Genomic DNA, 18,064 nt, shown 5'->3' with positions numbered 1-18,064 from the left:
AACCGAGGGATGTGGGGCTCCAAAGCTGGGGCTGAGGGAGAGGCGGGGACTGAACCACAAGAAGAGAGCTTTGGGGACTCGTGGGCACTGTGCTTCCTCAGTGCTTCCACAATAGTAAAGTCTCCCTTTCATGAATTGTCCTGGACTGCATCTCATAACCTGGTCATCTTTACCTTTGCCACGTCATCTGTCTCCTGGTCCCCTCCCACGCTTTACCATCTCCTCTAGTGAAAAATCATAATGATTAGCTGCCACCAGTTGGGGGCCTCCTTTGTGCCACACGCTGGCTGAGCAATTAGAGAAGTTATACCATCTCACCTTTATACGGACATTAAAAGTATAAACCATTTATTCTCTGTTACTAGCGAGGAGGCTGAATCGCTAAGAGGTAAAGTCATTTTCCAAACGTCACCTAGCTAATAAGTGACAGAACCTGGATTCTGGCTCATTCTAGAGTCCATCCGGGCTTCCTGAGTGGTGCAAACAGTTAATGCACTCAGCTGCTAATCAAGAGGTTGGCGTTCAAGTTCACCCAGAGGCACCTCAAAAGAAAGTCCTGAAGATCTACTTCCAAAATATCAGCTATTGAAAACCCTATGGAGCACAGTTCTACCTCACACACATGAGGTCACCATGAGTTGGAAAAGACTTGACAGCGACTGGTTCAGAGCCCATCCACCCTCTGCCCAGTGTTACCCTGATGTCCCAATTGGAGCCATTTCTTTAGATGCCGTGCACCTTATACTCCCATACCTTGCACATGCTGCCCCTCCCCTGAAATGTCTTCCCATGCCTTTTCCTAAAATTCTCTCCTAGAATATCTTTGTTTTACTGCACAATTCTCGTGCCATGTATTACCATTAAAATTAGTAATAACTATTGTACATTGGAAACCCTGGTGGCATAGTGGTTAAGTGCCATAGCTACTAACTGAAAGGTCAGCAGTTCAAATCCACCAGGCACTCCTTGGAAACTCTATGGGGCAGTTCTCCTCTGTCCTATGGGGTCACTGTGAGTCAGAATCGACTCTATGGCAATGGGTTTGGTTTGGTTTATTGTATATTAAATTCCGATTGTGTGCCAGGCATTGTTCTAACTACTTTGCATGCATTATCCAATTTAATCTTCTCTTTTCAACAATTTTATGACTTACTATTACCATATCCATTTTACTGAGGGAAACTGATGCATAGAGAGATTAACTGATTTGACCAAGCTTACAGAGTTGGTAAGTAGTACAACTGGAAAAATAACTATCATTAATTGAGTAATTACTACATACCAAGCCTTGGGCTTAGCACCAGACATGGCATTGCACTTGATCTTCACAGCAGTTGCAAGGTAGCATTATTAATCCTCTTTTGCAGATGAGAAGACAGAGGCTAAAAGAGTATAGAGTAACTTGATCGAAGCTACAAGCCAGAATGGGAATTCCGATTTGAGAACTATCCAAGTCCATTGCTCTTATTCTCTGCAGTATTAAAAAAAAGAAAAAAACCTGTTGACATTGAGTTGATTCCAACTCACGGCAACCCCATGTGTTCAGAGTACAATTGCTCCATAGGGTTTTTAAGGTCTTTCAGAAGCAGATCACCAGGGCTTTCCTCCGGGGCACCTCTGGGTGGGATGAAACTGCCAATCTTTTTGTTAGTAGTCAAGCGCTTAACCATTTGGGCCACCCAGGGAATCCAAGTTGCTTCCATATCGGTCTTTTCAATGGATTGTCACTCCTTTAGGACATAAACCAGGCTTTCTTCATTTCCCACAGCCCAGCACTCAGCACAGTGCCCCGGACACATAGGTTCTCAGTAAATGTTAGATGAAAGGAAGAATAAATATAGGGCATTAGTAACTAGTTTCCAATGTGTTATGTTTAAACACATTGGGAACAAGAACCCAGAGTTGACCGTGGACCGGCTGGTGACAGACATTCTTAGGACAGAGGACACTCCCAGTGTGTGTGCCTCCTGCCGGCTGGCCTGGCTGTCAGGTCAGATCGGTCACTGGAAGGCACCACCCCCAACCCTCCAGGCCCCCAACCCCCCGCCCCCCGCCCCCTGGCTCCGGCTATCTGCTCCTGCAAGAGGAGAGGTCGGCCCTGCCCCCGGCCCTCCTCACTGCTCCTGGCCCTCACACAGCTGCCCCTCTCTCACAAGGCCTTGGCTCATTCCAGAGCCCACCCAAGATCCCTGGGAGGTGCAAACAGATAACACACTCAGCTGCTCAAGTTGTCTGCAGGCAGCTATGATAAGGATCACGAGACTGTTGACGTCCTTGCAACGCCCCCTGGAATCCAGCTGTCCTTACGGGGCCTTCACTGCGTCTTTTCTCAGCTACTCTGCATCATGACTGAGGTCAGAAAGTCCTAAAGGCCCTTTTGAAATAAAAAGTTAAAGTGGAATTGCCCTGGGGCTTCCGAGAGCAGGTGGCACACTCCTCAGAATAAGTCCCTGCAGCTTCTTCATGACTGCCACTGTTTCCCTTTCAACCAGCCTCAGAGCTGGAGAGAGCTGGATTCCAAACCTGCTTCTGCCCCTGCTTAGCTAGGTGGCCTTGGGGAAGTCATTCACCTCTCTGAGCCTCCATGTAAACCTGTTGCAGTCAGTCGACTCTGACTCCTGGCGACCCGTGTGTGTCAGAGCAGAACTGGGCTCCATAGAGTTTTTAATGGCTGATTTTTTAGAAGTAGATCACCAAGCCTTTCTTTCAAGGTGCCTCTATGTGGACTCAAACCTCCAACCTTTCAGTAGGTAGATGAGCACTTAACCATCTGAGCCACTCAGGGATTCCCGAACCTCCATTTACCCATCAGTAACACAGGATAACAATCCTGAAATTTCAAAGTTGTTGCAAGATGAGATGATGTCGCGAGTGTACGGCAAGAGAGTGAAAAGGTTAAGGACATGGTCTTTGGCGTAGAGGAAGAATCTCAGCTCCAGCTCCTGTGACCAACTTGCACGGTTTGCCCAGGACAGAAGGATCTCCTGGGATATGGGACTTTTGGTCCTCAACCCAGAAAAGTCGCAGGCAAATGGGGATGACTTGGTCACCCTAATCATCCACCACATACTTGCAGGAGAACTTGAGAAGTTGCTTGATCTCTCTGAGTTCTCTGTTTCCTCATCATTAAAATGAGGACAGTAAGTGCTCCTCGGAATCCCTGGGTGGTGCAAATGGTTAAAGTGCCTGCCTGCTAACCAAAAACTTGTTGATCTCCTTCCAAAAAATTAGCCACTGAAAATAATGTGGACCTCAGTTCTACTCTGACACATGCGGGGTTGCTACAAGTTGGAATCGACTCCACAGCAACTTTTTTTTTTTTTTTAATGCTCTTTCTTTATAGATGATCACAGGATTCTATGAAATGAGAAATGTAAAGCACATGATCCCCTTTCCTTCTGATCCCGACAGTTCGTCCGTGGGTGTCACTCATCTGTGTTGTTTTCTAAACAAAGGAGTCAAGTCAGCTACCCAACCAGGCAGATGGTGGCTAAAGGAAAACCACACTGTCCTTGTCAATCCTTGAAAGAAGGTCTCCCTCCTGGGACTGTTGGCTGAGTAGGCAACTACCGTCTCCTGAGGATGCTGAGTCCCCATTGAGTCCTGAGGAACAGATTTCCGCGATGCTAAATATAAGCTGACTTCACTCACCTGCTTCAGGTCAATCTGGTATCTTGCAGCTTTTGGCTGAAGAAGAGCCAGAGCAGAACCTTCTTTTCATGAAACGACACAGGCCGTGAGCTGAGAGAATGAAGGAAGTGAAATCAGTCTTGTGAGCTGTTCCCAAGAAGGACGTGGATGGAGCAGTGTCACTCAGGGGTAGAGCTCATTCCGTCAAGTCTGCTGAAAACACCTGGTTGACAGATCCAATGCCTGGCACAGGGAAAATGCTCACTAAATATACTTTTAAATGAGTTGATTTTGAAACCATTTTGACATGTCATTTCAAATATTAATTAAACACATTCAAATGTACTTGCCCACACATATCTTTTACTAACATCCCATATCTATTGTACTGAACATTTATCATTAATCCTGTTATCATTAATCCTGTTCACTGTTTGTACCAGCAACTTCATCAACTCTTCACCTCTTTGGTCTTTCCTTCTCTCCTCCACATGTACCTAAAATAAGTCAGGAAGACTGTAGCTCCAGGAATAGAGCATGAGATTTATAAGTCAGACAGGCTTGGGTTCAAATCCAAGTTCCATTACTTATTAGCTACTTCCCCAAGCCTCAGTCTCCAGATGTAAAATGGGAAATTATAATACCTATATTACAAAGTTGTGATAAGAATCAAGAGACATAAAGCTTGTGGGAAGCACCTGCTAAAGAAAGTTTCATGGAAAAACCAGAATTCAAAACCGGGACGCTTGACACCAAAACAGTGATGTGAACTTGAGCAGTGCAACTACTCCGGAGCCAACATAGCCCATCATTTCAGGGCTTGGTTGACATTTCCTAGGCAGGTTGTTTTTTTGTTTTTGTTGTTTTTAACCTAGTATTCTTTTTTTTAACCTAATATTGAATACATATATTAGTTATCCTCTGTATGCCTAGTATATTAAAACATATTACAATGGATAAAAAGAAGTAGTAAGCACAATGGTTGCTGCTGCTGAAATACCTACAGTCTATCTGGGAAAGTAAGTACATATGTAGAAATAGCTAATGAATAATTCCAAGGAGCCCTCAACCATAGCATGCTAGAATCTAGAATATTCTGTAAGTCTGACTTTCCAGATGAAATTGAGATGAGCTGTTTGGTTTGCCTTGTATCTGGGTTCATACTACACTCCACGTGAGCAAACATGATAATAATGATAATAATTGCACCAGCAGTAGTTAACATCTATGGAGTGCCTATTATGTGCCAGGAACTGTATTTAAGCATTTTAGCTGCCATATCCCTTTTAATCCTCACAGCAGTTTTGTGGGCTCTAGTTTAAATACATCAGAAGTGAATCTCAAAACATAATGCTGACTGAAAGAACAGGACAAACTCATCTGTATGGTAAAAAACATAAAAACAGTGGGTGCTTTGAGGGAGTGGGGGCAGAGATCGACAAGCATGAAGGAACTTTTGGGGATCATGGTAATGTTTTATATCTCACCAGGGGTTTGCATTACACAAGCCTATGCATTTTATACATGCATATTTATAATTTCCATTTCCATTGGGAAACTCATCAATGGTAGAGATTTCTATGTTCAAAAGATTTAGAAAATTATAACAAATATTGTATTCTGGATAACGGCAAGATGCTGAAGTATTAAGGAGAAAGTGGTCTGATGTCTGTAACTTACTTTGAATTCTATAAAAAAATATAGATGGATGGATGGATGGATAAATCAGTAGATCAGTGGATAGACTCGTGATAACACAAGTTACAGTGAAATGATAATGGTAGAATCTTGGTGGATGTCCGAGTGCTTTCAACTTATCTGCGTATTGTAGCATTGTCATAAGGAAATTGAGGGGGGAAAAATAAATGCGCAGGGGCAGGCAGCTCACTTTTATCCCAGTTCTCTTAAGGAAACAGAGCTTTAGTGAGCTGCTGACTCATCCTTGCCATGACAGCAAAGCTTAAATTGGGTCAGAAATGGCTGAAAGATAGGACTTTATACACCTGGTTTGGCAAGAAGATGCAGCTGAGACTATTCTCCCTGGGGAGCACCGGCCCCTCCCTGCAGGAGGATCAAAGACTGGCCTTGCTGAGTCATCTCTGCCCTGTGATCCAGGGTGATAGGGAGTGAAGGTCCCGCGCATGTGATGATGAGCGTGATGCCCAGGGGGAGGCTGACATCACCAGGAGCGAATCACTGGGATCATTACAATGACCTGTGTGCAGCATTTGGAAGAGGGAGAGGCAGCCAAGTGCTCCCAAGGCCAGAGGAGGAAAAGCTTAGCCCTGGCCAGCGATGATGCATTCTCCAGTTGATCATATTTAGTCCTCGGTTAGCTTCTATTTGATTTGTTAGATCCAATATTTCACTCCAGTCTGGCTTCTGGGAGTTCACCTCTAGCAGGGCCTTTGTTCGGAATGATGCAACTGGGCCTGCTCTTTTGTTAAAAGGAGAGCTGCTGGTCAGTGGGAAGGCTCTGGATGTCACATCAGGAGGCTTGGGTGAGGGTTGCGAGTAACTAGCTTGGGGACCTCATGAGTCTCTTTAATCATCTGGGCTTCTGTTTCTCCCTGGTTCACAGGTGCTCTGCAAACACTGGCTGTAGGTTCACCATCAACTCCTTGTGAGGACTGTCCCTCCTTCATCTTGATCCTCAGAGGCTAACCTAGCTTCTCGGTGCACGTGAGGCTCTCCATACATGTTGGTTGAACTGCAATGAAGAAGTAGCCACCTCACTTCTGCTCACTATCATCAATGCTGCTAGATTCTGAATCTGGTTTTCATTCTCTCCTGTCACTTACCCAAGTCTCACTGCATGACAAATATGTTACTCAACTATGTTTAATCCTTGCAACAACCGTGTGAAGTAGGCATGGTCACCCTCATTTTACAGTTTTGGGAAAGTGAGGCAGAGAGTGGCCTGCTGTTGAGTCAGGATTGGAATCCACACCTTCAAAGCTCACCCCCTTATTTCTTACCACAATGGTGGATGATCAAAACAGCGGGTAGCTCAGTTTTCCAACGCTGAGTTTCAGCTTTTCCTCATGAGAGACCATAAGTAACAGGTTCTTCCACACTTGACCAAATAAGCAAATTTGTGAAAACGCAGGCAACAGAGTTCTTCTTAGGGGAAATCTCCAAATGTTCTCCATCTCTAGCTGCTGAGAAGGAACAAAGAAACCAGTAAATCTACTCTTAATTGTGGTCCGGGCCCCCTGCAAGATGCATCCCACTTTTGGATCACCCAAGCAGATCAGAAGTCCCTCATGGTGACCCAAAAGGGCTTCCAAGTCACTCAAAGTGATAGCAGAGAGCCTTCAATTCAAGGGCCTGAGTGATGGAATGACTAAGAAAAGATGCTCCTGATAGGCCCCGACCTATCAGCCCAGCCATTCATCTCGCCTGACCATAACCTTTCTCTTCTCACGGGGGAAAACTGGCCTCTAATCCAGCGTACAGCTCCACCCTCCAGATTCCGTTAGCAGGACTGTGATTGCCTTGACTCTTTGAAGAGGGGATAAAAAATACTCCAGCAAGAAGGATGGTTCCTAATGTCTTTATCCGTGAATGATACCTCTGACCCACAGGAGGAGGTTAAACTGTGCTTTGATGCCAAAAAGTTTATTCTAATCGTTAAATCTCATCATTCCTCAAAAGCCACATGATTTTTATCTGTCCTGCTGGAAGAGACTTTGCATGGGTTTCTATGAGCCTGGGCAGTAGTATCACTTAAGTACCCATATTGTACCACACACCATGCAAAGTACAGTGTGTACGTTGTTGTCCTTAATCCCTATAGTGGCCTTAGAGCTGGCACACTCACCCAATTTATGGATTAGGAAAATGGGGCTCACATCCTAGTTCAGAAGATGGTACTTGGCCAAAGCCTTGAAGAAAGAATGTGATTTAAATGCTGTTATTAGCTGCCATCAAGCCGTAGCCTAACTCATGGTGAACCCATGCACAATGAAAGGCTACCCAATCCTGCTCTATCCCCACAACTTGTTTCAGATCAACCATTGTGATCACAGTTAGGTTTTTCATTGGTTGATTTTTGGAAGTAGAGCACCAGGCCTTTTTTCCTAGCCCATCTTAGTCTGGAAGCTCCACTGGATGATAATTGTACATGAGGTGCATTGGCTAGGACCAGAACCTGGGTCTCCCGCATGGATGGTGAGAATTCTACCACTGAACCGCCACACCCCCAACATGATTTAGATAAATGTCACATAATGGCATGGCATTGCGGCTGGGGAATGGCACTTAGATCCAGTCACTCTGGCTGTGTGACCTTGGGAAAGTCACAGAAGGCCATCTGTAGAAGGGGCCTGAGCCTTCCACATGATAATACCCTGATGATAACGCCTTTATCTCAGGACCAATCCAAGGATCAAATAAACTTGCGTAGAACAGTACATCAGACTGGGCCTGATAGATGAGAGGCATTCAGTAAGTTTTGGTGACTTTTAATCAAGGAGAAGAGATGAGACACAAAACACGTGGAAAGCAAAGAAGTGGAGATTAAACAGAGTATAACCTGCAGAAGGGGAGGTCAAGGAGCAGTGGAATATGAGTGGCATAACCAAGACAGAGCCCCTGATTTCAACAGGGAGTCTGATTGAGCAGGATTGGGAGGGAAGTAGGTGAGAAAGGGTTGGGACTGGAATGGCATGAGGAAGAGTTTGGACTGGACCTGGAGGGACACAAACGAGCCATCGCATGTTCTTGAGCAGAGGAGTGGCATGGCCAGAGGAGAGGTGTTTGGCCACCTCCCTGGTCTCTGGCATGGGATATTAACTTTGACATCACGTCAGCTGCCAAACTGCAGTCAATGTTTTTCTTGACTGTCTAATTCTTATAATTCTGTAGCAGTTTTTTTCAAAGCATGGTCAGCCAGTAGCCAAATCTCCTGGGGAGTATAAGAAAGTCACACAGTCGTAGGCCCTGCCCTTGTTGTTGTTGTTGTGTGCTGTCAAGTCCATTTTCAACTCATAGCAACCCCATGTCACAGAGTAGAACTGCCCCATATGGTTTTCTAGGCTATAATCTTTATGGGAGCAGATTGCCTGGTCTTTCTCCTGCAGAGCTGCTGGGTGGGTTCTGCCAAGCTTTCGGTTCAAATCGGCAACCATTGCACCACCAGGGCTCCTTAAGCCCTGCCATAGACCTACGAGTTCAGAAATTCTGGTGATCACGTCCAGGAATTCACATGCTTCCATGTGTCTGGATGATTCACATACTAAAAGTGGAAAGCCACTCTTGTACCACAAAGGGCTTCAAATGGTATAAGAAGAAGACCTCATTGGAACAGACTATCTTATCATAATCGGGGCACTGGTTTTCCAAGGGGCCATTCATAGTATAATAATAAACCAAGACAGGTGCAACCCTCTTCTAAACTGCCAGACACCTAAAAATAAAGTCAGCGAGGCAATGTGGGCTCAAGTCTTGGAAAAGTATCCAGAGGAGAAATTACAATCAGTAACTGACCTCCTGTGATAGAGCAGGACTTTTCTGGACCTGCAGCTCGTGCCAATTCAGAGGCCGAGGGAAGAGCCCAACTTAAGAACAGCTTACACCAGTAGCTAAATAGAGTCCTGGAAAGTGACCATCAGTCTTGGCAACTCTGAAACTGGAGGCAGGGTGCAGAAGAGGCAGGGAGAAGTGGGAAGAGATTCAAGTCAGGTCAACCGTACTGACTCCGCACCTACCATGAGGGAGATAAAACCAAAAAACCAAACCCACCGCCGTGGAGTCAATTCTGACTCATAGCAACCCCGGAGGACAGTGAAGAACTGCCCTACAGGGATTCCAAGGCTATGATCTTTAAGGATGCAGACTGCCACATCTTTCTCCTTTGGAGCAGCTGGTGAGTTCAAACCACCGACCTTTCGGTTAGCAGTCAAGCTCTGTAACCATTGCACCACCAGGACTAATCATGAGGCAGATAGGTAGGTCTTATCATTGTCCCTACTCCTGGTACCAGATCAGTAGGCACCATAACTAGGTTTGAAAAGAATGAATAACAGGAATGAGACTAGACAGCTCCTGGCTCTGAGGCCTCTGCTTGCACAATGTTATCAGCTATGCCTCAATAGATGGCTCTGGATATTCCCTATACAAGTCAAAAACAGTACCTAGAGTCAGGTAACTTGATGGATAGAGAGATGTGGAAGACTGAGGCCAGCCCTCAGGGGACTGTGACCTACTGCAAAGGACAGCACAAGAATATATTATAGTGAAAAAAAAAGAAAAGAAAAGAAAGAAAAATTTAATTCGAATAGGAGAGGAAGGGAAGGTGTTGTGGAGGAGGCTGGCATTTGAGCAGGGTCTTTATAGCATGATCCAATTTCAACAGCCAGAGGTGAGGGGTGAGAATATACAGAGAAAATTTTATAACATAGAGAAATACATTCAGAGAACTCTAGGAAATGCTGAGGATTCTGATGGGATAGAGCTGGTGATTTCTCTCCAAGAAGTAATGGGCGAGAGACTGGAAAAAGAGATTGGGAGTGATTCGTGAAAGCCTCGCATGCTAGACTAAGAAACAGTGTCGTTATTTTGTAGACAACGCGAGGAAGTTCGTTCAAATCGCCTTGGTGACAAACTGGATAGAGGACTGCAGTGAGCAGGCGTAGAGGCACGCATCAGTTTGTCTTAGAGGTTGTTGTTGTTGATGCTGCTAGGTGCCCTCGAGTCGATTTTGACTCACAGCAACCTCATGTGACACTTGTGACCTCTGTGACCTCAACTGCCGCATAAGGTTTTCTAGGCTATGATCTTTATGGGAGCAGATTGCCAGGTCTTTCTCCCATGGAACTGCTAGGAGGTTGGAATCACCAACCTTTCAGTTAATGGCTGAGCACTTAACTGTCGCACCACCAAGACTCCTCCTACCTTAGAGGCAGCAGTGTCTTTGTCTGCATCCCTGCTGGGTTGTTGTTGTTAGGTACCATCAAGTCTATCCTGACTCACAGCGACCCCATGTGACAGAGTAGAATTGCCCTGTAGGGTTTTCTAGGCTGAAATCTTTACCTGAGCTAATCACCAGCTCTTTCTCCCACAGAGCCACTGGGTGCGTTCAAACTACCAACCTTGCAGTTAGCAGGTGGGCACTTAAACATTATGCCACCAGGGCTCCCTGAGGCGGTGGGAGAGTGACTGTATATATTCCTAGAACACCTGTTTTTTTTTTTCCCTGGGTTTAGCACAGCACTGGGGAGATAGTAAGTGATAAATAAATGCTGGTTAGATTGGTTTGAAGGCAGGAAGATCAGTCTGGAGCTGCCCCAATGGTCTAGGCTGCAGGCATCATGAAACCCTCTCCTAGGCAGTGTCAGGGAGGAAAAAGAGCAGGGGGCAAATAAAAGATAAGAGGGGACAGGATCCACATTTTCCTGACTTTCTGGAGTTTTATAGCATTAAATTGCTGCCCCAGCTTAGATATAAGGTTATTTGATAGATTGATTGCCCTGCCCTTGTAGAGCTTCTGGATGTGAGCCCTTCACAATTTACAACATGCTTTCATATCCACTAGCTCATTTGAGGAGCCCTGGTGGTGTAGTAGTTAAGAGCTTGGCAGATAATCAAAAGGTCAGCAGTTCAAATCCACCAGCAGCTCCTTGGAAACCCTATGGGACAGTTCTACTCTGTCCTATAGGGTTGCTACGAGTCAGAACTGACTCAACAGCACCTAAAAACGACAACAGCTCATTAGATTCTTAAAACTCCTACAGGAAGCTATTTTCAGTAGCCTCCACTTGCAGATAAGAATACCAACATTCAGAGAGGTCAACTAAAGTTTCAGAGCTATGCGGTCAGTAAGCTTTCATGCCCCCTAGACTGACAGCCTGTCGTTGTCCCTACTCCTGGTACCAGATTAGTAGACTTCATAGCTAGGTTTTAAAAGAATAAACAACAGTCTAGGATTAGACAGCTTCTGGCTCCAAGGCCTCTGCTTGCTCTATGATATCAGCTATGCCTCAATAGATTGCTTTGGATAGTCCCTACACAAGTCAAAAACAGTACCTAGACTCAGGTAAAGAAAAGGAAATTCATATTCCTCATATCTCCAGCTCCCAATTCTAGTGTGAGTACAGTGAGGGTATCTGCTCAATGTAGTTGCAAAGTCTAGGGATTCAGGCATAGTAGGATCCAGGTGCTCAAATACTTCCTCTCTCTCTCCCTATCTCTACTCTGCTTTGCTCTGTGTCGGCTTCCTTCCCCTTCAGACTGTATCAGCAGGGTGGGTAAAATGAACTCTGGCAACTCCAGTCTTTCAAGATCCTTTCAGCTCAAGACCTGAGAGACACTGTCTCTCTGAATGTCCATGTTAACTCCCTCTGAAGGACTCTAATATGCCCATCTTAGGCTACATGCCCAACCTTGGACTAATCATTCTGTCCAGGAGAATAAGGTACTCTTTTTGGCCACTTTTCTGTAAAAGTAAACAAAGACAACAGATGCCCACCAGAGTAATCAGTAAATACTCTGTGCTTGGCTGATCTTGTCTGTTTTCATGCATCTTGCATTCATCTTTGAATGCTTAATGAATGAGTCTGGACTCACAATGATTCAGATCTATGCCCACTGCTAAGGTAAAGGCCAACGTCTCCCCGCTCCCCACCCACAACATTCCAAAAGTTGAGTGTTGTCTAACCAATAACCCTTCCTCGGAAGCAATTCTACACGCATCTGTACCCTGAGTATATAATTAAATCAGAGATGAGTTCAGCTAGTGAGAGCAGGAAGACATGCACAAACTCTTCAATCTAGGAATGTTTTTGGACCCTGTCATTGTATCCGCCCCCCAACCCCCGCCATGCTAATCTGTCCCACCGGGACTCCACAAACTCCATGACTCTAACTGTTCTCTGGCTGAAAATACATGACTTCTCTTCCTGAACAGTAGCTTTCCACTGCTCTCCCTTTACTGAAAGTCTCTGCAAACGATCACCAAATGAAAACAATTCCCAAGCCATTAGGTGAGAGGTTGAGCTAAGTGCCATTCAAGGCAGAATATCATTACTGAGAAAGGAAAATTAAAAAGAGTAGATTTTAGAATCAGAAAGACTGTCTATACAATTTACACACTGTGTGATCTTTGGCAGGTTACTTAACTTCTCTGAGCCCCAGTAGCTACATCTGTACAGTATGTGTAATAAAACCTGCCTTAGATGGTTGCTGTGAAGATTAGAGGTTGTTAGGAATATAACAGGCCCTAGCACAATGCCTGGAACATAGCAAGAGTTTGACAAATATCAATTCTCTTCTCCTTATAAGCGTGGAAGGTTCTGATTCTACTTGTCAACTAAAAACCAACAAAAGAAAACAAAAAGGATAAGGAAACATAAAAAGAATGTCCCTTAGACATAATCTCCTGATCTTCTTAAAGCAGAATCAAAATCAATTATAAACCTAATCATCTTGACTATTCATTTATTTACTCACTTAATGAGTTGTTTACTGAGCCCCTACTATGTGCCAGGTACTCTGCTAGGTGCTAGGATGCAAACTTGAGTAAGACACAGCCCCTAGGCTGACAGAGCTTAAACTCTAGTGGGCACAATTAATTTCTAATGTAGGATGCATTAGAAATTATAATTGCATTTTAGCCAGTCAAACATTGCCTTTAAATTTGTGTATCGTTATTAAAATTGGGGCATTTATGACCTAACTCCCCAAATAAACCATTAGCTAAGATAGAGCAAGACATTTTTATACCCTCCAAACTGTCAGTTAAGTGCCATGCATATGCCTCATTGCCGTCCAGTCGGTTCCTATTCATAGCAACCCTAGAGGACAGAGTAGAACTTCCCTATAGGGTTTCCAAGGCTATAATCTTTACAGAAGCAGATCTTTCTCCTGTGGATTGGCTTTTGGGTTCAAATGGCCAACTTTCAGTTAGAAGCCGAGCGCTTAACCACTGCACCACCAGGGCACCTTACCATATATATAGTAGGTGCTAAAGTTAAAAATACGTATATTTGAAGAGAGGCGTTGGGGTGAGAAAGGAAGTATTCTCTCCATTTTTACATTAACAAATAATCTTCCTCTGAATAAACACTTAAGGATGGTAAAGCTCTGGGGTCCTCGCAGCACAGCCACATTGTCACAGTGCCGATTTAAGAACATCATAAACAAAGTTTTCAAACCTCAGTTTTTCCCATCTGTAAAACAGACATCGTAGTACTTTTCCACCTTTATCAAGACCCATTCAAGAGCAGAGATAATGTTTTATCATCTTGTATTCTCTGTATTTAGCAATTTCTGTCACATAGTAATTCTGTCACAAGAGGTCATTAAAAAAGACAGGAAGAAAGAAAATACCAAAATGGATGTCAGGAGAAACTCTGAAACTTGCTCTTGAATGTCGAGTAGCTAAAGCAAATGGAAGAAATGATGAAGTAAAAGAGCTGAACAGAAGATTTCAAAGGGCAGCTCGAGAAGACAAAGTAAAGTATTATAATGACATCTGCGAAGACCTGGAGTTAGAAAACCAAAAGGGAAGAACATGCTCAGCATTTCTCAAGCTGAAAGAACTGAAGAAAAAATTCAAGCCTCAAGTTGCAATATTGAAGGATTCTATGGGGAAAATATTAAATGATGCAGGAAGCATCAAAAGAAGATGGAAGGAATACACAGAGTCACTATACCAAAAAGAATTGGTCAACGTTCAAACATTTCAGGAGGTAGCATAGGATCAGGAACTGATGGTACTGAAGGAAGAAGTCCAAGCTGCACTGAAGGCACTGGCGAAAAACAACCCTCCAGGAACTGACAGAATACCAACTGAGATGTTTCAACAAATGGATGAAGTACTGGAAATGCTCACTAGTCCATGCCAAGAAATTTGGAAGACAGCTACCTGGCCAACCAACTGGAAGAGATCCATATTTATGCCTATTTCAAAGAAAAGTGATCCAACTGAATGCAGAAACTATCGAACAATATTATCAATATCACACACACAAAAAATTTTGCTGAAGATCATTCAAAAGCAGCTGCAACCGTGTATCGACAGGAAACTGCCAGAAATTCAAGCCAAAATCAGAAGAGGATGTGGAACGAAGGATATCATTGCTAATATCAGATGGAGCCCGGCTGACAGCAGAGAATACCAGAAAGATGCTTACCTGTGTTTTATTGACTATGCAAAGGCATTCAACTGTGTGGATCATAACAAATTATGGATAAAATTGCAAAGCATGGGAATTCCAGAGCACTTAATTGTGCTCTTGAGAAACCTATACGTAAATCAAGAGGCAGTCGTTTGAACAGAACAAGAGATACTGCATGGTTTAAAGTCAGGAAAGGTGTGTGCCAGAGTGTATCATTTCACCATAATTATTCAGTCTGTATGCTGAGCAAATAATCTGAGAAGATGGACTATATGAAGAAGAATACAGCATCATGACTGGAGGAAAACTCATTAACAACCTGTGTTATGCAGATGACATAACCTTGCTTGCTGAAAGTGAAGAGGACTTGAAGCACTTACTGATGAAGATCAAAGACCACAGACTTCAGTATGGGTTACACCTCAACATAAAGAAAACAAAAGTCCTCACAACTGAACCAGTAAGCAACATCACAATAAATGGAGAAAAGATTGAAGTTGTCAAAGATTTCATTTTGGACACCCACGGAAGCAGCAGTCAAGAAATCAAACGATGCATTGCACTGGGAAAATCTGCTGCAAAAGAGCTCTATAAAGTGTTAAAAAGCAAAGATGTCACCCTGAAGACTAAGATGTGCCTGACCCAAGCCATGGTGTTTCCAATCGCCTCATATGCATGCGAAAGCTGGACAATGAATACGGAAGACGAAAGAAGAATTGACACCTTTGAATCATGCTGTTGGCGAAGAATACTGAATATACCAGGGACTGCCAAAAGAATGAACAAATCTGTCTTACAAGCTAGAATGCTCCTTAGAAGCAAGGATGGTGAGACCATGTCTCACATACTTTGGACATGTTATCAGGAGGGATTAGTCTCTGGAAAAGGACACAGTGCCTCGTAAACTAGAGGGTCAGTGAAGGAGACCTTCAATGAGATGGACTGACACAGAGGCTGCAATGATGGGCTCAAGCATTGTGAGGATGGTGCAGGACCAGGCAGTGTTTCGTTCCATTGTACATAGGGTTGCTACGAGGCAGAACCAACTCCATGGCACCTAACAACAATAGCAACAGTATATGTTCAATAAGTGGCAATGGCTTAAAACAAAAAAACATTTATTATTTCTCTTGCGCCAGCAGGTTGGGTGGGCAGTTCTGATATGGGCTGGGCTCAGCTGATTTTGACTTGGCTCACTTGTGCATTGGCGATTAGCTGGTGGCTGATCAGCTGGGGGCTACATGATCTAGAATGGCCTTGGGTGACACAGTTGGGCTTTGCTCCATGGGACCCAACAGATGAATGTGGGTCTGCAGGAAAATCAAGATTTGGCAGGTCAGCACTTTATTTGATGGCACCCAGAGATAGCCTAGGAAAGCTACTCCATCAGACAGGTCTACATGAGTACAAAGAAAGATGTTCAGATCTCACATACATTTATATTCTCCTAGAGCAAATACACAACCTTGGAGATAAGTGTCAAAAACCAATGTGGGAGCTCATTTGAGCTTCAGTTTGAAAGGTTGGGATGTATTAGGCTAATGTCTTAGTCTCCTAGGGCAGCCATAACAAAATATCACAAAGTGAGTGGCTTTAAAGAACAGAAATTTATTTTCCTCAGAGTTCTGGAGGCTAGAAGTCCAAATCAGGGTCCCAGCTCTGTTGATTCTGGTGGCTGCTGGTGATCTTTGGCGTTCTTTTGCTGCTTATAGATGCATCTGCCTCCGTCATCACATGGCATCTCTCTCCCTGTGTGTTAGATCCCTTTTTATAAGACATCACTCAGAAGGAATGAGGAATTACGACTCTGATAAGACCATGTGTGATGCAATTGATAAAAAAAGGGAAAACCCTATTTCCCCAAACACGGTCACATTCACAGGTACAGAGGTTGAGACTTCAACATATCTTTTGGGGGAGACACAATTCAACCCATAACAGCGGCACAGGGTAACAGGTAAGAGGATGAAAAGGAGAGGGAAATGAGAGAAGAAGGGAGGACAAGGGGAGGGGAGGCAGAGAAGTCAGAGGGCACCCTGCATCCCAGTGGCCCCTTACACCTCTGTCCCATGCTCTTCCAAAGACCACTTGGTACCCTGAGACCAAGCCATAACTGCCCAGACCCTCTCCCCTCCTTCCACAAACAGGTGAAAAGAAAATTTGGGCAATTAAACACTGATGTGGGAATCCAGGTGGAGCATACCATGCCACCCAGCCTGACATCCCCACCCCCCTAAGTGGATGTGGGGTGGGGTGGGGCGGGGTGGGTTGAGAGTGGGATCCTATGGTAGAGGCAGTCCCCAAAACCCCCCAGGCAAAGAAAACAGCTCTTGAAACTTGCTGGGCATCAAGCACAGGTCATACCGAAACCATTAACTGTGCAGGTAATGTGATGTTCAAGTGTAACTGGATTTTTTAGCTTCAATCTCTCAAATCTCTGCAGGGAAAAAATTGCCTCTGTTTTTTTCCTTATCTGTTCCCGTGTCTGGGTTGCTGGAGTTAGTAGCAAGCTCGACAGTCTAGAATATGTTCTCCATTGTGCTCTTTCTGTGAAGAAAATTACAGCGTGAAAAGGAAAGCGGGGCGGAGAGGAACATTACATTCTAAACAGTCTCAGGGAGATAATTGCAAAGTCTCCTCTGCTCTCTCCCTGCTCCCCCTCCCTCTGTGGCTCCTCTGACTTTTCTTCCTCCTGGAGGATCTGGTGAAGGGCCTGCTGCAGAAACTGCTGCTGCAGCTGACCCCTGTGCCGGTGCTTCCCCGGGCTTGCCGCCTCTTGCTCCTCATCTCCCCGGGCAGCATGGTACCCACCATCACTGCCAACAAGGGAAATTCAGAAGGCTTTGTCTAGGGAAAGATGAGTTGTTTTGTTTGTGTCTTGTTCTCAGTTATTTGGGTTATTCCTTTAAGAAAGCAGCAGCATGCCTTGGCATGATTCGGTTCAGGTGGGTGCCAGCATGTATTGAGTAACTACTTCATTGTTTTGGCATTTCCAAGTACAAAATAATGACCATTTATTGATTCTTTACTCTATGTGCAAAAGCCTGTCAAGCATGTAGATTTCACTGAATCCTCACATCCATCCTGGCAGGTATGTTCTATTTTTACTTGTATATTAGAGATGAGATGTGGGGTCTTGGTGAGTTGAAGTCACCTGTACAAGTTCACAAGCTAATAAGTGGTATTTAAGCCAATAAGCTAAGATTTGAACCTAGTTTTGTCTGAGTTTAGAGCACACATTCCTGACCTCTATGCTGTATGCCTACCCCCAAAAAACTGATAAAAGGAAGTCCTGGTCTTCAAGGTCCTTGGAG

The 18,064-nt window shown here is 44.4% G+C and overlaps 1 long non-coding RNA gene across 1 annotated transcript; it reads right to left on the bottom strand.

Annotated features, from left to right (window-relative positions):
- Positions 1 to 1,081: 1,081 nt before the first annotated feature.
- LOC111819952 (uncharacterized) lies at positions 1,082 to 18,000 on the bottom strand. Its single transcript, XR_002823526.1, has 4 exons — positions 17,115 to 18,000; positions 6,609 to 6,788; positions 3,652 to 3,873; positions 1,082 to 1,471 (listed from the first exon to the last, which is right to left on the bottom strand). It is a non-coding gene; the product is annotated as an uncharacterized LOC111819952 (long non-coding RNA).
- Positions 18,001 to 18,064: the final 64 nt, after the last annotated feature.

This window comes from Trichechus manatus, unplaced genomic scaffold (genome assembly GCF_000243295.1).
Source record: "Trichechus manatus latirostris isolate Lorelei unplaced genomic scaffold, TriManLat1.0 scaffold00022, whole genome shotgun sequence".
Classification (NCBI taxonomy): Eukaryota; Metazoa; Chordata; class Mammalia; order Sirenia; family Trichechidae; genus Trichechus; species Trichechus manatus.
This window is presented reverse-complemented; position numbering and strand designations above follow the sequence as displayed.